Source organism: Rana temporaria, chromosome 2 (genome assembly GCF_905171775.1).
Source record: "Rana temporaria chromosome 2, aRanTem1.1, whole genome shotgun sequence".
NCBI lineage: Eukaryota > Metazoa > Chordata > Amphibia > Anura > Ranidae > Rana > Rana temporaria.
Genome location: NC_053490.1, coordinates 192,724,341 through 192,747,940, shown reverse-complemented (window position 1 = coordinate 192,747,940; position 23,600 = coordinate 192,724,341).

Below are 23,600 nucleotides of genomic sequence, written 5' to 3'. Positions count from 1 at the left end.
TTTATGACTTTCTATCTACTGTATGTGTGTTTATATGTGTGTGTGTGTGTGTGTGTGCGCAATGTGCATGTATGTGTGTGTGTGTGTGTGTGTGTGTGTGTATGTATATGTGTGTGTGTGTATGTATATATGTGTGTGTGTGTGTGCGCATGTATGTATGCATGTGTGTGTGCATATGTATGTATGTTAAAGCGGTTGTATACCCACTGTAATTTTTTTTTTAAACCTGAAAAGCAAAAGCCATAATCAGCTATTATGCACCGCATACTAGCTGATTATGAAATACTTACCTTGGAACGAACCTGGCCCACGCCGAGGGAGATGTCATCTTTCCTCGGCGTGTCTTCCGGGTATCGCCGCTCCAGCGCTGTGATTGGCTGGAGCGGCGATGTCGTCACTCCCGCGCATGCACGCAGGAGACTTCTCTCCGGCAAGGTCCGGCGGCTGCCGGCCCTTTAGCCGAGGATCCCCGCTGGGCATGTGCCGCTGCAGTCAGCAGCGCATTGCGGGGGGAATATCTCCTAAACCTTACAGGTTTAGGAGATATTCTTTATACCTACAGGTAAGCCTTATTATAGGCCTTATTATAGGCTTACCTGTAGGTTAAAGTGGTAGTACAGGGTTTACTACCACTTTAAGGTGACCAGATCTTTAAAAGGAAATCCGGGGACATATTTTTTTTTTACTAGTAATGATGGAAATCAGTGACTCTCTGCCCGTTGCCGCCACCGCCCGCCTAACAGCCTGTCAAGTCTCACTCTCTGGGCCCCGGCTACTACTGGGTGGGGAGCGGAGGAAGATCACTCCGCCAGGGGAAGGCAAGGAGATAAGCAGGCAGGCAGCAGGCCGGGGCTTGAGCCAAGGCAGAAGAGGCATAATCATCAGAAAAGAGCACAGATAATGGAAAAAAATTACACCCCCCCTAAGCTAGTAGGAGCGGCGGGTGTGTAATTCAGATTTTTTTTTCTATTCTGCACTGACCGTCTTTGAAATTTCCCAAGCCCCTGTTTAAATCCAATCCGGGGACAAAACCAGGGACAGACTTGGTCAGGGGAAAGTGTTCTCAATACGGGGGCTGTCCCCAGAAACCGGGGATGTCTGGTCACCCTAATGTGTGTGTGTGTGTGCATGTATGTATGTATGCATGTGTGTGTGCATATGTATGTATATGAGTGCATGTATGTGCATATGTTTATCAGTGGTGGTGCGTCCATAAGGGTGCATGGGTGCCGCCCCCTCTCTCCAGCCACCCCCTCTATGACTAATGGATAGATTCATGCATAGCATGAATCTATCCATGGTCACCGCTGCCACCCCCATATTTAGATGTCCGGCCCCTTTTCGGGCACTGGGTGCCTGAATTACAGCGGGGGGGGGTTTGAGCCATAGGCTCTAATAGGCTTCAAAATAGGTGAACTGCGAGTGCCATGCTGGGAGCTCACAGTCCACCCAGGTGTGTTAGAAGGGCAAATTAATATTCACTTTCCTAACACTGAACCACCTCTCCACCAATCAGGTGTGCGGGTCTATTACCCATCACCTGATTGGCTGAAACGATAGGAGCAGCTATTGGACGATTATCAGGAGGAGAGGAAGGGAGATGAGGACGGCAGGAGACGCATGAAGGACCCCGCTTGTGGCGGTCACCTGCTTCCCCACGAGACAGGGTAAGTTCTGGCTGAGCGGGCAGGGGGATTCACAGCGATGGCATTCGATGGCACAGTTGCAGCATGGCAGCATTTAATGGGCACACTGGCATTTGATGGGCACACTGGCATTTGATGGGCACACTGGCGGCATTTAATGGACACAGTGGCAGCATTTGATGAGCACAGTGGCAGCATTTGATGCACAGTGGCGGCATTGAAATGGGCACAGTGACAGCATTTGGGCACAGTGGCAGTGTTTGGCACAGTGGCAGAGTTTGATGGGCACAGTGGCAGCATTTGATGGGAACAGTGGTGGCATTTGATGGCACAGTGGCAGCGTTTGATGGGCACAGTGGCAGCATTTGATGGGCACAGTGGCAGCATTTGATGGGCACAGTGGCAGCATTTGATGGGAACAGTGGTGGCATTTGATGGTACAGTGGCAGCTTTTGATGGACACAGTGGCAGCATTTGATGGGCACAGTGGCAGCTTTTGATGGGCAGGGTGACTGTAAATGAAGGGCACAGTGGCTGCAAATTATGTTTTTTTAAGAATTTTTCAGTTTGCTTACGCCCCTAAAAATTTTGAGCACCAGCCGCCACTAGTTTATATGTGCGTGCATATGTGCATTTATATATATGTGTGTGTTTTTATATGTGTTTGTGTTTACATGTATGTATGCACATTTTATGTATGCGCTTTTAATCCTGACCCCCTATATGTGTACAATCAGAACCTACTTGTTTATTTATTTTTTGATTGTTCATAGTACCAGCAAAAAAAGTCTGTTCCTCCAAAAAGCGATCCATGCTCAGATCGCTTTTCAGAGGCATTTGACAGCCGGTAAAGAGGCAATATCTTGCCTACTGACCGCCTGTTTTAACCCCTTAAATGCATCATCGCTATGCTGCAACTGCATGCAATGCACACAGTTGCAGGGGGGTTTGCAGTGTAGCCCCATTCACCTAGGGGTATACTTCAAGGGTGCCCTGACTGGAAAAAGATTGAGAAACACCGACATAGAGCAACCGATGCCTCCATTTTCCTCCTGCATCCGCTGAATACCTGCAGGAGGGAGAGGAGGAGAAGCAGTGGGAACTGGAGAAATCGGTTCCTTTATATGCAGCCACCCACTTGTAACTGGGTCCTGTTCCACCAACGGGCTCAGAGAAAAGAGCCCTGTCCGGGGGTCAGGGGGGCCCTTCATGGTTTCTTGCATCGGTGCCCTGAAGGTTCTAGTTACGCCACTGGTCCGGGGCTTAAGTGGTTAAACAGCCCTTGAAACAAAAAAAAAGACAATGAAAAAAGAACATCAAAGGTGGGACCTAGGACTCGGAGAGGTCCAGAACAAAAAAAGAAAAAAGTCATTACACCTGAGAAGTATGTACTACTCAGGAGTCCCAGACCGAAGTCTTGGACAATTCGGGGCCATCTGGATACTCCCATCAGATGGAGATGTGAGGAGGAGGAGGGATCCCCCCCGCTCTCCAGCGAATTTGAAGCGTAATGAAAAATATCAAAACAAGAGAATGTAAATATGTGTATTTCTTTCTCGTAGCATGTTGTAAACAGAAAGTCTGGATTTGAAAAAAAAAACAGGAACCAAGCGTAAGGAGTAAAAGAAAACCGAGAATATAAACTTTACCCCATGGGTATGTGGGGTGAATTCTCCAAATTTTGGAGAACAGTTCCACCTAGAGTCCAAACCAAAAACAATAAAACAAGAATAGAAAAAGAAAAACCAAAGCCAGTCTGTCACCAAGGTAGAGACGATCCCGCCTGTAGGTTAGGGACAACTGTGGTTGTCAACTGTTCAAGGAGGGCATCTGGAGGAGTGTTGAGGAGTGGAAAAGGATCTTTTCTGCTTATTTTGGATCGGGGCCAAACCCGGCTAGGCGCAGTAGGGACATTTCGGCCCAGCAGGGCAGCAGGCGGGAGCATAAAATGATCTGGCAGAGGAGGTAGGCCCAGGCTTTTTACGAATGCTTCACCTTCTTGTATGTCACGCAGGCAATGTTGGGATCCCTCACAAGGGACAATCAGTCAAAATGGAAAGCCCCAGAACTGTGGAATGCGATGATTTTGTAGATGGGAGGTAATTGGATGGAGGTTTCTAGCTTTAGCCAGAGTAATCGGAGAGAGGTCATTATATATCTGAATTTTCACCCCTTTGTATTCAATGGATGATTTATTGTGCATGGCAAGGGTCAAGGCCTCCTTGTTGTCATAGTAATGAACGTGAACTATGACATCCCTAGGTCTAGCTCCAGAGGGTGGTTTAGGGCCCAGGGACCTATGAGTTTGGTCCAGCTTCCAGTCTTTGTCCTCAATTTTGGGGGCTAAGATGTTAAAGAGACCTAACAAGTATTGTCACAGAGTGTTATATTCTACAGTGTCCAGTATACCTTTGAAGCGCAAGTTCTGACGTCTCTCCCTGTTTTCCAGATCCTCCTGTTGCAGTTGGAGCTGGGATATAGAGTGTTTCAGTGAGGAGGTTTCCTCCTCTAATTCTCTGACATATTGGACAAGATTGTCAAATTTAGTTTCTATTGCATCAGTCCTTTCTCCTATTTGTGCGATTTCCCCCTGCAAGTTCCTGGGACAGTTTATCCACCTCTGCAGCAATGTTGAGTTTTAGTTGATGGAGGAGAGCCTGGATCTTCACATCCAGCATCTTAGGGGTCAAGATAGCCTATGTGACTTGAGGTGGCATTGTGGGAGTACCCCAAGTGTCTTGGGCTTGAGAAGCACCGCTGTCCCGATTGTCCGACCCCAATAAGGGATCCATGGCAGCGAATGGATCCACGAGTGTAGGCAAGGCCGGGGATTGCGGCCTAGTAAGGTATTTGTCCATTGTGGTCTGGTAACGCAGGTCTAGCAGCGGCTTATAGCAGTGTTTGGGGGGTCTTGAAAGCATTCTGGAAGTGTTTGTGCTTACCCCCGTGTCGATAGGCTCAGGAGAGAAGCGGTATGGGGGTCTGAAGAGTAGGCGGGATCCGTAGCTCAGCCTCTACACGTTCATCATGTCCGAGAGCCGCGCATGTGCCCCACAGTGGTCAGGTTTATTGATTTGGACTCCAACAACCTGAGAGGCATCCACAATTTCAGTTTAAGGTTCACTCTCTGAATACCTGTTCTGTCTGCCTTCAAATGTTTTAAAGTCAGGGACAGACTGAGAATTGGATCTTTTAGAAAGTAAGAATGCAATGGCAACTGTACATATATCTTAAGAATTTTAAGAATTTACGATTAAATCCAGAGTCTTGCCTACCCCTGCACTAATTGGAGATTAGAGGAAGACCGCATTTCAGAGTGGCCTTTGAAACACTATTTAAAGCTTGAGGTGACTTTAGTAATTATTGAAGTCACTGTACAGTTGTTTGGAAAATAAATCACTGTACAGTACGTAGAAGTGTGTTTAGGCTCCGAGCAGCAGTAAAGTAACACAGAAGAATTACAGCAGCTGTAAAGGTATTTTACCTGGAATTTAGTGAATAAATACTTGCACTAAGCTTTCATGGGATGTTACAGAAGTGTTGCTTGAACAAAAACTTGCAACAAGATAGCAACATATGGAAATAACCTGACTTTGCTCCAAATGTAAGTTTTTACATAAAATCTATCAAAAGACTCCTGTGATGTGCACTACTTGCAAGCACCTCCCGTGGACAGAATACTGGTGTGTGGATATGTGGTGGCCTGTGTGAGTGAGAAGTAGTCTAGTTCTTTTTAGCAGAATGAAAAATGTATTTCATTCTAAGTCCTCTGTAAACTATTGGAGCAAGAATACACAAGACACCTCACAAGCTAATTGGTAGTACTTTTCAAAGCTTGTGGTATGTAAATCTTTCTTAATGCTTCATGTATTGCCAAAACACATTCAAACATCTATGACAGGCTTAATTATAATATGGAGCTGTGAGAGCTGTTTATAAAGATGGCATCTTTAATGTTGACCTACAACTTCCGGTTATGGTGCCGCATGGAGTAGCTGCACGGCTACTCGGCTCCTGCTGATGGACCCTCACACTGGCTTATAAAATCAGCCCACGCCTCCGCAATGAACCACAGCCACCTCGGGAAAACCCTGCACCCTGATGGAAAGGTTTGTGGACAAAAATGCCCCGCGCAAACAGCACTGATGGCGCTGATGGTGCGACTGTCTCAGCCGCAAATTGAGGCCCCGGTCTCGGCCTTGTCATCTACTCCCGCAGACGCTCCAGAAATGGAGGTGAGCGGCTGCTAAATATCTCCATCCTCACATCATTCCCCTCCCCCCTCACACCATTGGGACAGTAATACTGAGCTTATAGCTCAGGCAGTGGCTGCACTCTTGTCCCCCATGATTGCTGACTCAGTTGAAAAGGCATGACACAGATCAAGAAACAATTGGGGGAACACAATACCAGACTGAATGAACTGAAAAGTCGCCCTCAATGTAGAAGAGGAATTGTACCAAGCACAAGCGACAGAAAGGGCGCAAGACAAAAAAAAACAATATGTACTCCAAAAGCTGGAAGATTTGGAAAACAGGTCCAGAAGGAGCAATCTACATTTTGTCGAAATCCCAGAGTCCCTCCAAACATCTGCCCTCATGGATTTCTGCGCCAGGCGCATTCCGGAAGCTCTGGGTCTTCCTGGCCCCTGTACAAAAGATTGGGCCCACCGCATTGGAGCTTTCACCTCTGATCACAAGACTCCCCGAACGATGATAGCGAAATATCTAAATAACTTGGATAAAGCCTACACCCTGCAAAAATGTAGACAGTCCAGCTCTCTTCAAATAGACAGAGTGAACGTGCTAATCTTTGTGGACTACTCCATTGAAGTCTCCAAAAGAAGAAAGCTTTCCAATCCATCTGCTCACAACTTCATCAGCTACAACTGAAATTCAATCTGGCCTTCCCCACCATTCTCTGCCTCAAGGCCCCCAATGGGGATCAGCTCTCTTTCCCAGAACCCTCCGAAGCAGAATATTTCCTGCGCAAGCTTCATGCAGATCCTCATTTCAACTCCCCGTCCAGACCCCCAAACAACTGCCGATTGGATCAAAGGAGCCCCAGGAAGGACTCTCCAAAATGCTTCAGACCCTCCGCTCCTGATCACTGCTCCAATGTTTTTTGTCTGTTTGTCAGTATTTGCAATTGCATATTCAACATTTCCATGCATCACCCTTTTATTCACTCATTCATGTAAGCCTCCATCTATTTTTGTCACATTATTCAGCCTGTTAAGATACAGACTTCTTATGTTTCTTTATTTACTTTAAATAATGAAAAAAAAAATGTTTATTTGTAATTCATCAAATGTGAAATAGTATTAGAAATCAATTTATTTTTTAACTGTACAAGTTAATTTATTAAGAGGGAAGATTTCATTTTCCCGAATTAATGACCCATCTAAATAATAAGTAAAGTAAGCTTTCTAAATGACCCATGCATGACTTGAGCCATTCATTTAGTCCTGTCTTTATTTCATTTCTTCACACTGTAAGAACTGATTTATTTGCCTCTGGCTCTCATTTGATGTCTGTTAACAGGCCATGTATTGTCTTTTGGAAATGAAGTGCAGTGATGCACATGTTTAGATCAGATATGTCAATTGAACCTTCCGCTGGCCTTTGTACCATCAGCTTGCATGGCTACACAAAATTATTACCGTATTTTCCGGCGTATAAGACGACTTTCTAACCCCTTAAAATCTTCTTGAAAGTCGGGGGTCGTCTTATACGCCGGTAACCTAACCTTACCTTATCCTAAAGACATGCAGAATCGCGGCCGTATGTTTTTTCAAAAGCCGCGCCTCCTACGTTTTCTGTTCCGTGATAGGCGGAACACTCAGCTTCCCAGGAGGCACTGTGTTCAGTGTCCGCCTATCACGGAGGCCCTCTCGTCCTGTGTTTAGTGTCTGCCTATCATGGAGGCCCTCTCGTCCTCGGACGAGAGGGCCTCCGTGATAGGCGAATACTGAATACAGTGCCTCCTGGGAAGCTTACTGTTTCGCCTATCACGGAACAGAAGACGTCGGAGGCGTTTTTTTTGAAAAAACGTACAGTACGGCCGCGATTCTGCATGTGGATAAGGTAAGGGCACAGCGAGGGGGGACACGGAGCGGAGCGCGGACGGGGAGAACAGCACAATGGAGGGGTAATGTAATGTAATGGGGCACAGTCTAGCATGTAATGGGGCACAGTCTGGCATGTAATGGTGGCACCGTGAGGCGAGGCATGACTAGTAGGAAGGGGGTAGTCTTATACGGTGAGTATATCACAAAATCAACATTTTGGCTGGAAAATTAGGGGGTCGTCTTATACGCCCAGTCGTCTTATACGCCGGCAAATACGGTATGTTGAAAACATCATGACAAAAAAGTGTTATCAAATGAGTACTGTATATTGATACACAAAATGAATATTATACAATAACTATTAATGAATTCTTTAACTAAAACTATGAATGGATTCTAGAACTTTAATACATATGTAATTGATGATTATGGGGTTGATTTACTTTAAGTAAATAGCTTGTACACTTTGGGCCAGATTCAGATAGAATTGCAAACGTTTCAAACTTAAAAATCAACTATAGCAAATCAGAAGCTTTGAATATTACACTACTGAGAGAAATACTGAGATCAGCTCATAGAATTTGCCCTTTCAAATTGGAAGAAAAAGCACTGAAATACTTAGGAATCTGTCTCACCCTGAACCCTAAAGATCTGTTTAACCCACATTTTTTCACCTTTACTAAAAAATATTTCCCTAGACTTTAAGAAATCCTTAGATGTACATCAAGGAAAATAACATTGCATGTGATCAAAATCAAATATGTATCTGTGGGTAGATTGCAGTGTACTAAGGAACTGAGAGCTCCAATTATGTATATCAGAATCTCAAATTATGATGCCCATAAATCTAAAATGTAAGTACCGTATTTATCGCGGTATAACGCGCTTCCGCGTATACCGCACACCCCTAAAGTGGCCCCCAATCCTGTGGAAAAAAGTTTTTTTGTACTTACAGTTTTGGTGTCTTGCGTGGCGTCCATCGGCGGCCTCGTCAGGTCCGGCGTCCGTCTGTGGCTTCGGGTGTCCTCTTCGTCAGGTCCGGCATCCTTCTGCGGCTTCGGGTGTCCTCTTCGTCGGGTCCAGGGTCCAACTGCGGGCTTCGGATGTCCTCTTCTTCGGGTCCGGGGTCCGTCAGCGGGCTTCGGGTGTCCTCTTCGTCGGGTCCGGCATCCTTCTGCGGCGTCCTCGCGTCCTCCCCGCTCATTTCCCGCGCCGAGTTTCAATACTGAGCCGACATATACAGAATGCAGTACACTCATGTATTGTCGGGCAGGCTCGGCAACACTCGCGCTCACATCCTGTACGTCCAGGATGTGAGCGCGGAAGGAGCCGAGACTGGCCGACTATACCCGAGTGTACTGCGCTCGGTATATGTCGGCGCAGTATTCAAAACTCGGCGCGGGAAAGCGGGTATCGGCGTATACCATGCACCCACGATTTTGCCCTGATTTTCAGGGCAAAAAAGTGTGCGGTATACGCCGATAAATACGGTATACAAATACATACAGAAACTTATATTAAGCATAAGTATACAGGTAAGTATAACATTATATATATATATATAATGATAGTGTAAATATATAAGTATCAAAATATTAAGCTTAAGTAAGAATATACCGGAGGCTACCTAACTTTAAATAGCTCTCACACTCTAGAATTCGGTATACATGTGCATAAACAGTACTGGAAAAAATACATGCACAGAGCAAATCACTGTGAAGAAATTTCAAAAGGGAGCTACATGAAAACAAAATGTATTTATAAATGTATAATTCAATATCTGAAGATATGTATGGTGCCTTATGTACTTGATGAGCATCTTCTCCAACTGGGTAAAACCGGGAGCAGAAAAAGTTTTGCCACTTTGCCTTAAGCCACTGTGCCTCTCACGCAAGTTGCATCTAGTACATTTGACATCATTGCAGTGTGCATGTGGGCACCTCAAATGTGCTGTTGGTATTGAGTTCATAGCACCCACCTAGTTGTGAAGGCTGGACCCTCCCTAACATGATATTATAAGCTAACATAGGTGGATTGCCTTCAAAGATGTCAAATGAAGGACTTGCCCACTTATGAAGATGGAGATTGAGTAACAAAGAGAGGGTGTGTGAGAGGTAGGAGGAAAAAAGCAGCAGTTTTTATGTTTGAAATCCATAATGTTTATTTTCATATTACTAATTTGATATTATTTTTTACCTATTTTACTTGTCTTTGTTTACACCTGAGACCAAAAGAAATTACAATACTGTCATGAAATGTGTTATATTGGTGTTCAACAAAGCAGTATTCAGGACCTATTCACACACATGTAAAGATCCAAGTGATATCCTAAAGGAAATTGTTAGCCTCTGCATATGATGCAACTTAGGGTTTCTTTGAAACTTAAAGGGGTTGTAAAAGTAAAACATTTTTTCCCTAAATAGCTTCCTTTACCTTAGTGCAGTCCTCCTTCACTTACCTCATCCTTCGATTTTGCTTTTGAAATGTCCTTATTTCTTATGAGAAATCCTCACTGTTCTTCTGTCTGTAACTACACACAGTAATGCAAGGCTTTCTCCCTGGTGTGAAGGAAGCCTCTTGAGGGGGCGAGCAGGAGGGTCAGGACGCTCTCTACTTTGCAAGATAGAGAAAGGATCTGTGTGTTAGTGGGAATCCTGACACTCCTGCTTGCCCCCTCCCCCCTCAAGAGGCTTTCTCCACACCAGGGAGAATGCCTTGCATCACTGTGTGTAGTTACAGACAGAAGAACAGGAAGTGAGGATTTCTCATAAGAAATAAGGACATTTAAAAGCAAAATCGAAGGATGAGGTAAGTAAAGGAGGACTGCACTAAGGTAAAGGAAGCTATTTAAGGAAACAAATGTTTACCTTTACAACCGCTTTAATCAAAGTCTTCTAGATCATCATCTTGGCTTGAAAAAAGTTTTGACCATTCCAAAGCATTAAAAGTGATGATCCAAGTTTTTCCGTGGAGACAGTCATATTCTCCACAAGTGGTATACAATGTTTGGGTACACCATCCTTCCATGGTTACCTATAACCTTATCCATCTGACATGTTTTATAACAATATTTATCTTACCAGGTTATAAAAGCCCATAAGCTCTCCCACCTTTTCCCCCTACTTTGTTTTTTTTTGCATGTATGTTGCTTGAGGCCTCTTCCTCTTTGCATTTGACCCAAGGAGCAGAGTGCAATACCCCATAAACTAAAATTAGTTTCTAATTAAATGTAAACAATTGAGTGCTATTGATAAATATTTTTTATAGAAGTAAAATATTTTAGTTTTACAGTTCCACTGCCTATGTGCATGTTTTAGGGAAAAGGGGTGTATTTATATACAAATATTGTGACATAAAGAAAGGTGAGATGATTTAGGAATGGCATGTGTCACATGGCATTCGTTCATATGTGGGAAACCAAAATGAAATCCAGTTCAGGTTTTTACAGGCCATCTTGGCAGTGTGGGATCTGAAACATGTTTTGATTCCCACTTGTGACCACCAGCGGGTGAGATAAGTTTGCTTTTGATACATTTCTGCAGTGCATTTTTGCATGTGCGTTTAATGTGTTTTTCACACTTTTTTGATGCATTTTGTGTTTTTTTTTGCTTTTTTGGCAGATTTGTTGTTGGGCAGATAAAAAAAAAAGAAAGATCATTAAAAATGCAGAAAGATGCTTTAAAAATGTGGTAAAAAGACACTACATAATTTTCTGCAGCGTCTTCATCAAAGTCTATTAAACAAAAAAAAGCAAACAAGTCCTTGAACCTTTCCAAAGACCCAGTGACTGAAAAAAGCATAGATGTGAATGTGTCCCATAGTGCAACCTTTTTAAATAAAACTGACTGCAAGTCAGAATGTTAAGAAAATACCTGAAAAGACTGTTTTTTTTCCAGCGAAGGTGATCAGCAATTAAAGTGGGGGTTCACCCTAAAATTAACGTTTTGCCTAACCTATCTCTAGCCTTAATAAAGGCTTGTAGCGTTGTCATTTTTTTTATGTATACACTTACCAGTCTTCAGCCGCACTTCCGGGTCTTCTTCCTTGCGGGGAGTGGGCGTGTCGCTCCTTTTCCCCGACAGGGAGCTCTGCATAGATGATTGACGTGCGCGTTATCGCCTTCTGAAAATATCCGACGGGGACTCTGCTCCTTACGGCGCTGACTGCGCAGGCGCCGTAAAGTGGCGAGTCCCACTCGGATATTTTTGGAAGGCGATGACACGCACGTCAATCATCTATGCAGAGCTTAGGAACGCCTACTCACCGGGGGACCGAGAACCCGGAAGCCGGGTGAAAACGACGGAAAAAAGGTAAGTACAGACCGAAAAAAAAAAAAATCCAGCATACTGTTGATGTCAGCAGTATGCTAGATATAACAGTCTATATTTTTTTTAGGGTGAACCCCCCGCTTTAAGCTAATCCCCACAATATATATATATATATATATATACAGTATATGGTGTATTTACATATGTTATTTCATTACAGTACTGGTCATGCTTTTACATGTTGTGTCCCAACAGGGGCAGACTGACAACTCATGGGGCCCCCGGGCAGTAGGAGATAATGGGGCCGCCAGACAATAGGAGAAGGTTATGGGGCCACTGGGCATTAGGGGATTATGGGGCCCTCCAGGCAATAGGAGATTATGGGGCCCTCAGGCAATAAGAGATTATGGGGCCCCCAGGCAATAGATATTAGGGCCCCCCTGATGACGTGGATTTCCACAAAACATATGTCGGAGGCGCAGGTCTGACATTCTGCTCCCCAGCTGATCCCGCCAACTACCACTGCAGTCACGATTTGGACATCCAGCCACACATCTAGGCACACGGCTCTTTGTGCAACTGAGATTGAGTCTACACGACACGCATGCAGTCCTGGTGCCGGGTAGGCACTCCTACAAGTAAGGTGCCATTCAGCTCATTTTAAAATGCTGTTTTATTAAAGTGATATTATACTATAGACCTCTTTTTGTTTTTTGTGGATGCAATCTGGGATATCACGAGTACCAGCATTGTGGCAGTGCCAGCGTTTGGTGTATAGTGTACAGGCACTGTAACCTGTTCTGCCCTACAGACCTACTTTTTCATTAAAGTGGTCCTAAAAATCTGGTAAAAGAATTTCCTGATAAGAGCACATCGGGTGAAATATATGGTGGAGGCTGCATCTATCATCAATATTGATTGCATGATCACTTATTGAAATATCTTGTGAAGACAATCCCCTATGAACTGTGTTCACTATATTGTGTTAATCAAGCAACACAAATTTTTCACATTTTTTTTTTTTTCTATCACTTTTGTTGCATTTTTTCACGGACGTTTATTTGTTGGTTTATTTGTGTCCACCAAAGCAATCTCTAGATAGAGATCTATTGACTGTTGAAATCCATATTTAATTGAGTGTTTATTTTACTATTAGTACCCTTCATTTGGGATCATCCTAGCAGATGGGTCCCAATTGTTAGGATTAATCACACAGGTGATTCACCTCACTAGTGCCCTCTTCCACATTTTTAATTAGGGCCACACAGTATACACACACACACACACATACAGTATACATACACAGTATACACACACAGACACACAATATACACACACAGTATACATACTCAGTATACATACACACAGAATACACATACACACACTGAAAACGTACTGGAGAAGCAGGGCAGCTATAATGTTGGGATTTAAAAAAAAACACAGATTTTTACATACTGTCCCTGGTTTTACTGAGGCTGGCAACCCTGATGGGGCCCCGTAGTGGCATGGGGCCCTCGGGCAGTGCCTGAATTCCATGAATTGTCAGTCCGCCCCTTTGTCCCAATACTGTAATATGATGTTCATATAAGAATATTAAAGTGGAACGGTAGTGAATTTTTTAACCATGTTGGTAGCTAAATCTTTATCACTGTGTCTATTTTGCAAAAAAATGTCCTCTATTGTCTGCCAGCTACTTGTCTCCTAAATGTACACTGAGCAGTGCAGTGTATATTCTTTCCAACCTTTGGTGCCAAGATGAATGAACATGCGCAGGAGTTGGCCAAAAAATGATGAACCAGGAAGAAGACCACCTAGCAAAGATGGAAGCACCACTGAGGGAGCTCACAGACACTGCATAGGTGAAGGCGAGTCTTGTGGACTTTAGTTTATCTTTAGTTTTGCTGTTACCATAAAGTGAGCCAATTGTTTGCAGTGAGTGTATTCTTTCTCTCTGTTAGTTAATAATGTCTGCAGTGATATCAATGTTCCAGTGATGGGGAATACAAGGTTGCCATTTCACTTCTGCCTTTGAAAAGCACAGGTTTTTTGTCTGTCCTACTAATCATGATTAAATGCATCTTAGAAGCTCTGATTTTACTGACTGCTTGCTTGATAGTCAGTAGCTCTAAAAGTAATTAATGATTAGGAGAATAGCAATTAAAAATTACATTGAAAAAGCAATATAATCTCCATATTCTCTTAGTACAGGTTTTATTTAACACTTGTGCACATGAAAAAAACATTAGGAATATTTACAGCATATTGGCTTAAAGCGGGAGTTCACCCATGTATTTAAAAAAAAAAAATTCTCCCCTAAGGTTCCTGCTCGTTCGGTCTAGGGGAATCGGCTATTTGTATTAAAATATGAGCAGTACTTACCCGTTTTCGAGCTGCATCTTCTTCCGTCGCTTCCGGGTATGGGTCTTCGGGAGCGGGCGTTCCTTCTTGATTGACAGTCTTCCGAGAGGCTTCCGACGGTCGCATCCATCGCGTCACTCGTAGCCGAAAGAAGCCGAACGTCGGTGCGGCTCTATACTGCGCCTGCGCACCGACGTTCGGCTTCTTTCGGAAAATCGTGACGCGATGGATGCGACCGTCGGAAGCCTCTCGGAAGACTGTCAATCAAGAAGGAACGCCCATTCCCGCAGCCCATACCCGGAAGCGACGGAGAGGATGCATCTCGTAAACGGGTAAGTACTGCACATATTTTAAAACAAATAGCCGATTCCCCTAGAGAAAACGAGCAGGAATCTAAGGGGAAAAAGTGCCCTCTAAGGGTGAACCCCCGCTTTAAGGAATGGGGCTGGGTAGCTCCCAGACACTCACATTCACATTTGCTTTTGGCAATAGTTCACATGGAATTTTACAGTGTTTTCCGAACATCTGGCCTTGATATTCACAGTCACAAACTACATATGACTGGCAGTAAGCATTGCTCGTAGTCAGGCAAGCAACCAGGAGATCCTCACTTTCTACTGACAGTCTCATTCACCAAATGAACCAATGATTCCTACTTTTTCTACAATTTAATTTGCAAGCAATGCAGTTTGAAGTGATCACAGTACAGGCTGAAAATTTGTATTTGCTAAACGTACCTTACATGACTGTGACTCAGTAAATTGTAACTGCAGTTATTGCAACAGTGCCATATGGGAACAAACTAAATAATTAACTAACTATCTAACTAACTACCTAATAATAAACACTGCAAAGATTTTAGCACATTTATTTGTAGATATGCCATTCCAGTGCACTTGGTGAAATATTATTAAATACGTGTAAGAGTTGCTTCCTTTACTGTAATGACATTTCCAAGCTAATTGTGATAATAAAAGATTTTACACCTCTGGTGTCTCATTAGAAATATCGGGCCAGATCCACGTAGCGCGGTGCTTCTTTACGTCCGGCGTAGTGTATCTCAGATACACTACGCCGATGTAACTTACAGCGTATTTCCCGTATCCACAAAGAATTTGCGCCGTAAGTTACGGCGGCGTAGTGTAAATGTGTCGGTGTAAGGGCGCGCAATTCAAATGTCTAAGTTGTGGGCGTGTTTTATGTTAATACGTCTTGACCCAACGTAAATGGCGTTTTTTCTGAACGGCGCTTGCGCAGTCCGTGGGGGTATCCCAGTGCGCATGCTCCAAATTAACCCACAACAAGCCAATACTTTCGACGTGAACGTCATTCTACGCAAAGCCCTATTCGCAAACATTTTACGCAAACGACGTACACAACGGAAAATTTGACGCTGGCCCGACGTCCATACTTAACATTGGCTACGCCTCATATAGCAGGGGTAACGTTACGCCGATAAAAGCCTTACGGAAACGACGTAAAAAAATGCGCCGGCCGGACGTACGTTTGTGGATTGGCGTAACTAGCTAATTTGCATACTCGATGCGGAAATTGACGGAAACGCCTCCTAGCGGCCAGCGTAAATATGCACCTTAGATCTGACGGCGTACTAAGACGTACGCCAGTCGGATCTAGCCCAGCTTCAGGCTTATCTTGTTTTGTGGATACAAAACAAAGATACGCCGGAGCAACCTAGAAGTTACGCGGTGTATCATCAGATCATCAGATACGCCAGCGTAACTGCTTCGTGGATCTGGCCCATAATGTCTAAGCTGAACATTAAGACTCCCTGTGTAATACACTGCATTTTTGTTTTATCTTGACCCATTTCAAAGGAGAACAAGAAGGAGGATAGAGAGGTATATAGGGACATAGAGTATCCCCAGTTGCTGGAAAAAGCATGTATGGCCTTATAATACAGTTTTGTCAGCAGCATGTAGTACACTTGATCATTCACAGCCACTAGTCTCATTCCTCAGCATCATGGTTTTGGTTGTGATACATTCTGTCTGTTAATCCACCTGCAAGGTGATTGATGTGGTCAGTTTCTGTGTGGAGACCAAACCTGATTTAAGCCAGACAAGCCTGTAGTCTCATGCTTCTGATATTGCATTTGTAACACATGCTCCAAGCTCTCTGTTTGTCTCTCCTTTGTTTGCTGCTACATAAGAATGTGGCAAGTATTCAGAGGTAATAGTGAAAGAAAATGTAGCGCTAAAATGTAAAAATGAGAGTACACATATATAAAACATTTGGATAAGCAATCAAATCAAATCTAAAATCCAATGTTTCAATGAACATACAATGGAAAATGAATCTAACGTGACATGAGGATATAGATACATTCGAATCCAGTAACCCTGCCGGGGTCCTTAAACAAAAATATGAATGATAAGTCCACAACAATGAAGTGGTGATCTTCAAGTATAAAGAAACTGATGTAAGGATATGCAGAAATAAATCTTCTCTAGACAAGTAGAAATGGGTACTCTTACCATAACTGGTGGACCTGTATGTCAGCGACAACAGATCTAATGAGCCTGAATATCCAAATTGGTATGTAGCCCAGATGGTGACCAGGACTTGGACTCTCCAATGGAAACGCCAAATTGACCTTGTGACACCCCGACCGAGCTGTAGTCAGAAAAAGTGGAAGGGACCCAGGATCTCCAATGGAAACCTCCAAATGCACCTCACAACACCCCAACCAAACTGAAAGGGTGGACAACTGAATGGGGTCGTCACTCTGGCTGGGACCCCAACATGGTATGTGGAGAAAAAAGGAGAGGGGGGCTCCAATGGTGTAGGTCAAAAAAATTTGTAGGTTTATTAAAACCAACATACAAACAATAAAAGTGATCATATAAAAATGACTCAATGTGGGGAGCAATGAACCTTTCCCTACGCGCTTTGTCCTCAGGGGCATCTACATCGTTCCCACATTGCATAATTTTTATGTGATTTTCATTTTCCATTGTATGTTCATTGACACATTGGATTTTAGTTATGATTTGATTGCTTATCCAAATGTTTTATATATGTGTACTCTTATTTTCACATAGAGTTTTAGCGCTTCATTTTCTTCCACTACCACCACTTCCACTACTCTCTGGGACTGCTTTTTGACTATGGATTTACCCTGACTATTCTGAAACTTGCCTGCCTTGTACCATGACTGTCACTGAACCTGCTTGTCTGCCAACCACAAGTACCTATTTTTGCTCAGTTTGTGTCTGCCCCAGCGTGGTGGCCAGGCACTGTAGCATTGTGTACAAGTCCTGGGGTTGACCGAGTTCCAGTAGGCTTGCTTGCCTTTTGTGAAAGGGGGCTTCCATAGGTGAAGAACACAGAAACTAGCTATAGTGATTGACCACCTGCATTAGGGAAAGCGTGACAAATATAAGGTCCATCTATTACAGTGAGCAGGTTTTCAACTAAGGCTTGAGATGGAATACATTAAGGGTGGATTTGCACGAAAATTAGATTCTGGAAAGTGGAGAGTAGGGATGAGCCAAACACCCCCGCATTCGGTTCGCACCAGAACCTTCAAACGAAACGAACATTCGCGCGAACATTTAGAACCCCATTGACGTCAATGGGAACGTTCGAATTAAAAAGTGCTCATTTTAAAGCCCCATATGCAAGTTATAAAAAAATCCCTTTGAATATTGTACCTGCTGGGTGTCTATAGTATGCCTGTGAAAACGTCTTTGAGAACCCGGGTCTTGCCCCAGTGAACATGTATCAATGGAAAAAAGTTTTAAAAACGACCATTTAAAAAAAAAAAAATTCCATTGATACATGTTCCCTGGGGCAAGACCCGGGTTCTCAAAGACAATTTCACAGGCATACTATAGAGACCCAGCAGGTACAATATTCAAAGGGATTTTTTTATTTTTTTTATTTTAGCATCATGATGCTTAAATAAAAAAAAAAAAATGAAAAATTCCTTTAAATATTGTACCTGCTGGGTGTCTATAGTACGCCTGTGTATCTTTATGGTGCACACTGCAAAGGACACAGGCAATACACCAGGTGAGAATACTGCAGCTAGCACAATCAACTACCTGCCAGTAAATTAGGAAGAACTGATCTAGCTAAGCTATACAGTGTATAAATATATGTACAACACCTGGGATGTATATATATCCTCTACACACTGTAACATTACCTGACTAACCTGCCTGCCTGCCTGCTCTATCTACCTAGAAAAAATGACACTCTCTCTCTCTGACTGATCTCTAACCAGCGCCGGAACACACAACACAAGGCTGACCTGCAGGCGGCCTTTTATAATGTGGGGCGTGTACTAAACCCCCTGAGCCATAATTGGCCAAAGCCACCCTGGCTTTGGCCAATTACGGCTCTCTGTACTGACGGCGCTGTGATTGGCCAAGCATGCGGGTCATAGTGCATGCTTGGCCAATCATCAACGCGCAATGCCGCAGTGAATTATGGGCCGTGGCGCGTCACTTAAATTTGGCGCGAACAACCCGTTTTGTTTCTTATTTCGACGAACGATCGAACATACGATGTTCGAGTCGAACATACGTTCGACACGAACACGAAGCTCATCCCTAGTGGAGAGATGCATGGCATTTAAAAACTAATTTTGATATGCCTAAAAATAAGACTAAAAACATTTGTGAAACTTTTGACCACTTTATTTATTTTTTTATTATGTATTAATTAGTTTGGGGGTTATGATATCATTGAAAACTATTGGCTTTGTTGATGTGATTCACATTTTTTTCAGGAGTGATATATTTATATGATAACACAAGTGTATTTTTGTCTGTTTAACCCTTTCACTGCCAAAGTTGTTTTTGCGCTTTTTGCACACATATTTAAAAATGTATTTTAGGCCTGAAGATTACACAAAACTCACAACTATTATATATTTTCTGAATGCAGATATCCTAGAGAAAAAAATGTGGGTAGTTCCATTTTTTTATGTCACAACATATTACCGCAAAAGTCTAGGAAATGCAAAATTTCAGCAAAAAACACACTAACCTGAATTTTAGGGCAAACAAATGCAATAAATTACCCAATTTTTTGGTAAAATAAAAAAAACACGAGGTTGCACTGAGAAAATAGATAACCAACATGCCAAACCTTAAATTTGTGTGAGCCCGTGAAACTGCGTCAAACTTCAGTACCCTATATTTTCTATAGGCAACACTTCAAAAGCCCCCTATAGGTACCTGTTTAGTGTTACAGAGGAAGTCCTTTGTTAGAATTATTGCTCTCACTCTGGCGTGCACGGTGATTTGTGATTTTGCAATCAACGTTGTCACACGTAGGCCCCCCAGTGCTTGCATTTACATTCATGCATGTGTATATGTGGGGGTAGAGGGGCTCAAAAAAAATTTGGGGAGGGATTTTATGTGCTTGGGTATAACTTTATTGTTTGCCAAATGTTTTTTTTTTTTTACTGAACTTTTTTTTTCATCAGATAGGGGACAAAAAGTTCCCTATGTGATTTCTCTCCTCTGCCTGGCTGACAGGTCCAGCGGGTGGGGCCAAGCACTCACGATGACATAAGCCGGGGAGGAGGGGAAGAGAAGAAAGAGAGAGCAGAGGAGTCACTTGAGCACCGGTATATGCTGATCTGATATAGGTACAGATCAGCATATTTTTTATATAACACAGACACAGGGATACATATTGTTATGTTACAGAGGGGATGGGAGGATTTTATAGTAGTTATGAGAGCAGCAGGAGGGGAAGGGGTGGGCGCTGACACAAGCAGACAGGCAGGGAGGGGGGGCAGAGAAGGACAGAACAGGGCTGCGGATGACGGAGGCATGTAAATTGACCACAGCCACAGTGTCAGGGCTCAGTAGCCATAATAAACCCTGGGCAGTTTACAGTGGGGGGGGAGAATAGCCTGGCAGGATCAGCCAGGTTTTTAAGATGATAGAAGGGGCCAAATTACACAACACAAGCACTGTGCTGTATAACATGCTTTAAGGGAACATGCTCTGTTTTTTTTCCAGGTTAACAAACAACAATATTCCTTTTCCTTTCCTTTTCTTTTTCTTTTTTTCATGCCAATAGGTTATAAGTTCTATCCATCCAATCCTGAGACTTATACAGCCCTACCACCAGGCAAGCACAACTACCAAACAAGAACACATTTGGTGACCTGAATTTCCTCTCTTAGAGCTGTCCAATAAAGAGAAATTAAAGGAGCCACAGACTTATATTGATGTCTTCCTTCCTCTTCTCTCTCCTGCTATACGCATGTTCTGTGAATGCAGCATACCATTGGAGGAGCTTCATATCACTTCGTGTTTTGGGTATGGAACAGGAAGTGAAGGGAAATCTCCTCAATGGCATATAGATAGCAATGAAACAAAAAAAAGAGAAAAGAAAAAAGAGAAAAGAAAGGGGTTATAACTCTCCCTTACTCTATCCACAATAAAAAATGATTGTGTATATAGCCAAGTCGAATAAAGTTCTCTGCCGCTGCTTCCAGGATTGATTGAATCCTGAAAAAAGCATGTGTAAGTGTTGTGTACAAGTTCCAGCAGACCTGGAAGATTTCCTGATACAAAATGTTTGTTTAGAAAACATCATCTATTACTCTATGTGACAGGACTTCTGGTGACCTAATTTCACCAGCCCTTTGCTAAACACTTCTATCTTGCCAAGCTTATAAGGAATATGAAATAACTCTAAAAAGCTTTGGAAGTAGCATAGACTGCATCCAGGCTCACAGGTTCCATAGTTTATGAGCACTGGTCCACACCATTGTTCTGGCAGATGATTGGATCTTCATGCGTTTTGAGCAACTGATAATATGCTGTTTGGGTTTTCTGAAAAAAGCCCTTTATTTATGTAAAAGCATTTGTATAAATACTGAAAATATTGCATAATGACAAAACCACTTCAACACTAAACACTTTCACCACCTTCCTGTTCAGGCCAGTTTTCAGCTTTCAGCACTGTTGCACTTTTAACCACTTAATGACCGCCTAACGCCGATATACGTCGGCAGAATCACACGGCTGGGCACACCGGTCCGGAGCTCCATGACCGCGGTCGCGGGACTCGCGGACCCGATCGCCACTGGAATCCCATGATCGGTCCCCGGAGCTGAAGAACGGGGAGAGCTGTGTGTAAACACAGCTTCCCCGTTCTTCACTGTGGCGCCGTCATCGATCGTGTGTTCCCTAATATAGTAAGCCACAATCAATGACGTCAGACCTACAGACACACCCCCCTACAGTTAGAAACACAGATGAGGTCACACTTAACCCCTTCAGCGCCCCCTTGTGGTTAACTACCAAACGGCAATTGTCATTTTCACAGTAAACAATGCATTTTTAATGTATTTTTTGCTGTGAAAATGACAATGGTCCCAAAAATGTGTCAAAATTGTCCGATGTGTCCACCATAATGTCACAGTCACGAAAAAAATCGCTGATTGCCGCCATTAGTAGTAAAAAAAATGTTTTTTATAAAAATGCAATAAAACTATCCCCTATTTGTAAACGCTATAAATTTTGCGCAAACCAATTGATAAACGCTCATAGCGATTTTTTTTTACCAAAAACAGGTAGAAGAATACGTATCGGCCTAAACTGAGGAAAAAAATTTTTTTTTATATATTTTTGGGGGATATTTATTATAGCAACAAGTAAAAAATATTGCATTTTTTTCAAAATTGTCGCTCTATTTTTGTTTATAGCGCAAAAAATAAAAACCGCAGAGGTGATCAAATACCACCAAAAGAAAGCTCTATTTGTGGGAAAAAAAATACATCAATTTTGTTTGGGAGCCACGTCGCACGACCGTGCAGTTAAAGCGACGCAGTGCCGAATCGCAAAAAGGGGCCTGGTCCTTTACCTGCATTTTTGTCCGGGTCTTAAGTAGTTAAAGACTATTGCGTGGTCATGCAACACTGTACACATACAACATTTTTATCACTGCTATTTATTTGAAATTTTTTGTTAAATAAACAAAAAAAAAAAAACATTCTTTGTTTCTGTTTTTTTATAAATTTGCAAATGAATAATCTTTCTTCATAAATGTAAGTCAATATGTATACAGCTACATTTCTTTGGTGAAAATAACCCAAATCAGTGTATATTATTTAGTCTGTAGGAAATGTATAGATTCCGCAAACTATGATATATATATATATCTATATCTATATATATATATTGATATGGATATATATATATAGATATAAATTTCTATATATAGATATCTATATCTATATATACATGTATATATGAAAATCAATCATTGCTAATGTACTTTCTCATTTTTTGATGCCCGAAAATGCCATTACAATACAAATACCCCCAAATGACTCCTTTTTGGGAAGTAGACTGTCCAAAGTATTAAGTAAGAGGCATGACAAATTTTTTGAAGTTGTGAAACTAAGGAATTAAAAAAAATTATTTTTTTTTTCACTTTTTTTACAAACTGGGCTCCATGAAGCGGTATCTACTGCGTTAGAGAATGCAGTAAAATACTGCATAGCATTTTTCAAAAATGTTTTGGGTATTCACTAAAAACCTCTAAAATTAGCATGCGATATGTTTCCAAAATATGAAGCATTTATCTCATTAAACCATGCAGTATTTTACCTCATGCAATATTCTGTTGGAAAGATACAGTGGAGAAGAATTAGAACCCCTGTCAGGTTTTATTGCTAATTAAGAGGTAAAATGGTTTAACCACCTCCCACCCGGTCTATAGCAAAATGATGGCCGGGCGGTGGTTCAGTTATCCTGACTGGACGTCATATGACGCCCGGTAGGATAACAGCCAACGCACGGCGATTGGTGGTGCGGTTTGTTAGTCTGATAGAGGATCTTTACCACATGATCAGCCTTGTCCAATCATGACGGATCATGATGTGAACAGGAAGAGCCATTGATCAGCATTTCCTCACTCGCATCTGACAGACGCGAGTAGAGGAGAGCCACACAGCTGCTCCCCTGACAGGGGGGGTCTGATTGTTTATCAGTGCAGCCCCCCTCAGATGCCTGCCCAGGGCAACTAGCATGTTGTCAGGACCACCAGGGATGGCCATCCACACTGGACCACCAGTTATGCCACCTAGACCACCAGGGAAATGTCAATCTGTGCCAAGGCAGCTGCAAATCAATGCCCAGGCAGCTGCCAACCAGTACCTCATTTAAAGTCCCAATTGTTCTTTTTCTTTTCTTAAAAAAAATCAGATCACTAACCTGTAATCAAGTATGCACCGTATTGTACAGGCAGCTGGATCCGGGA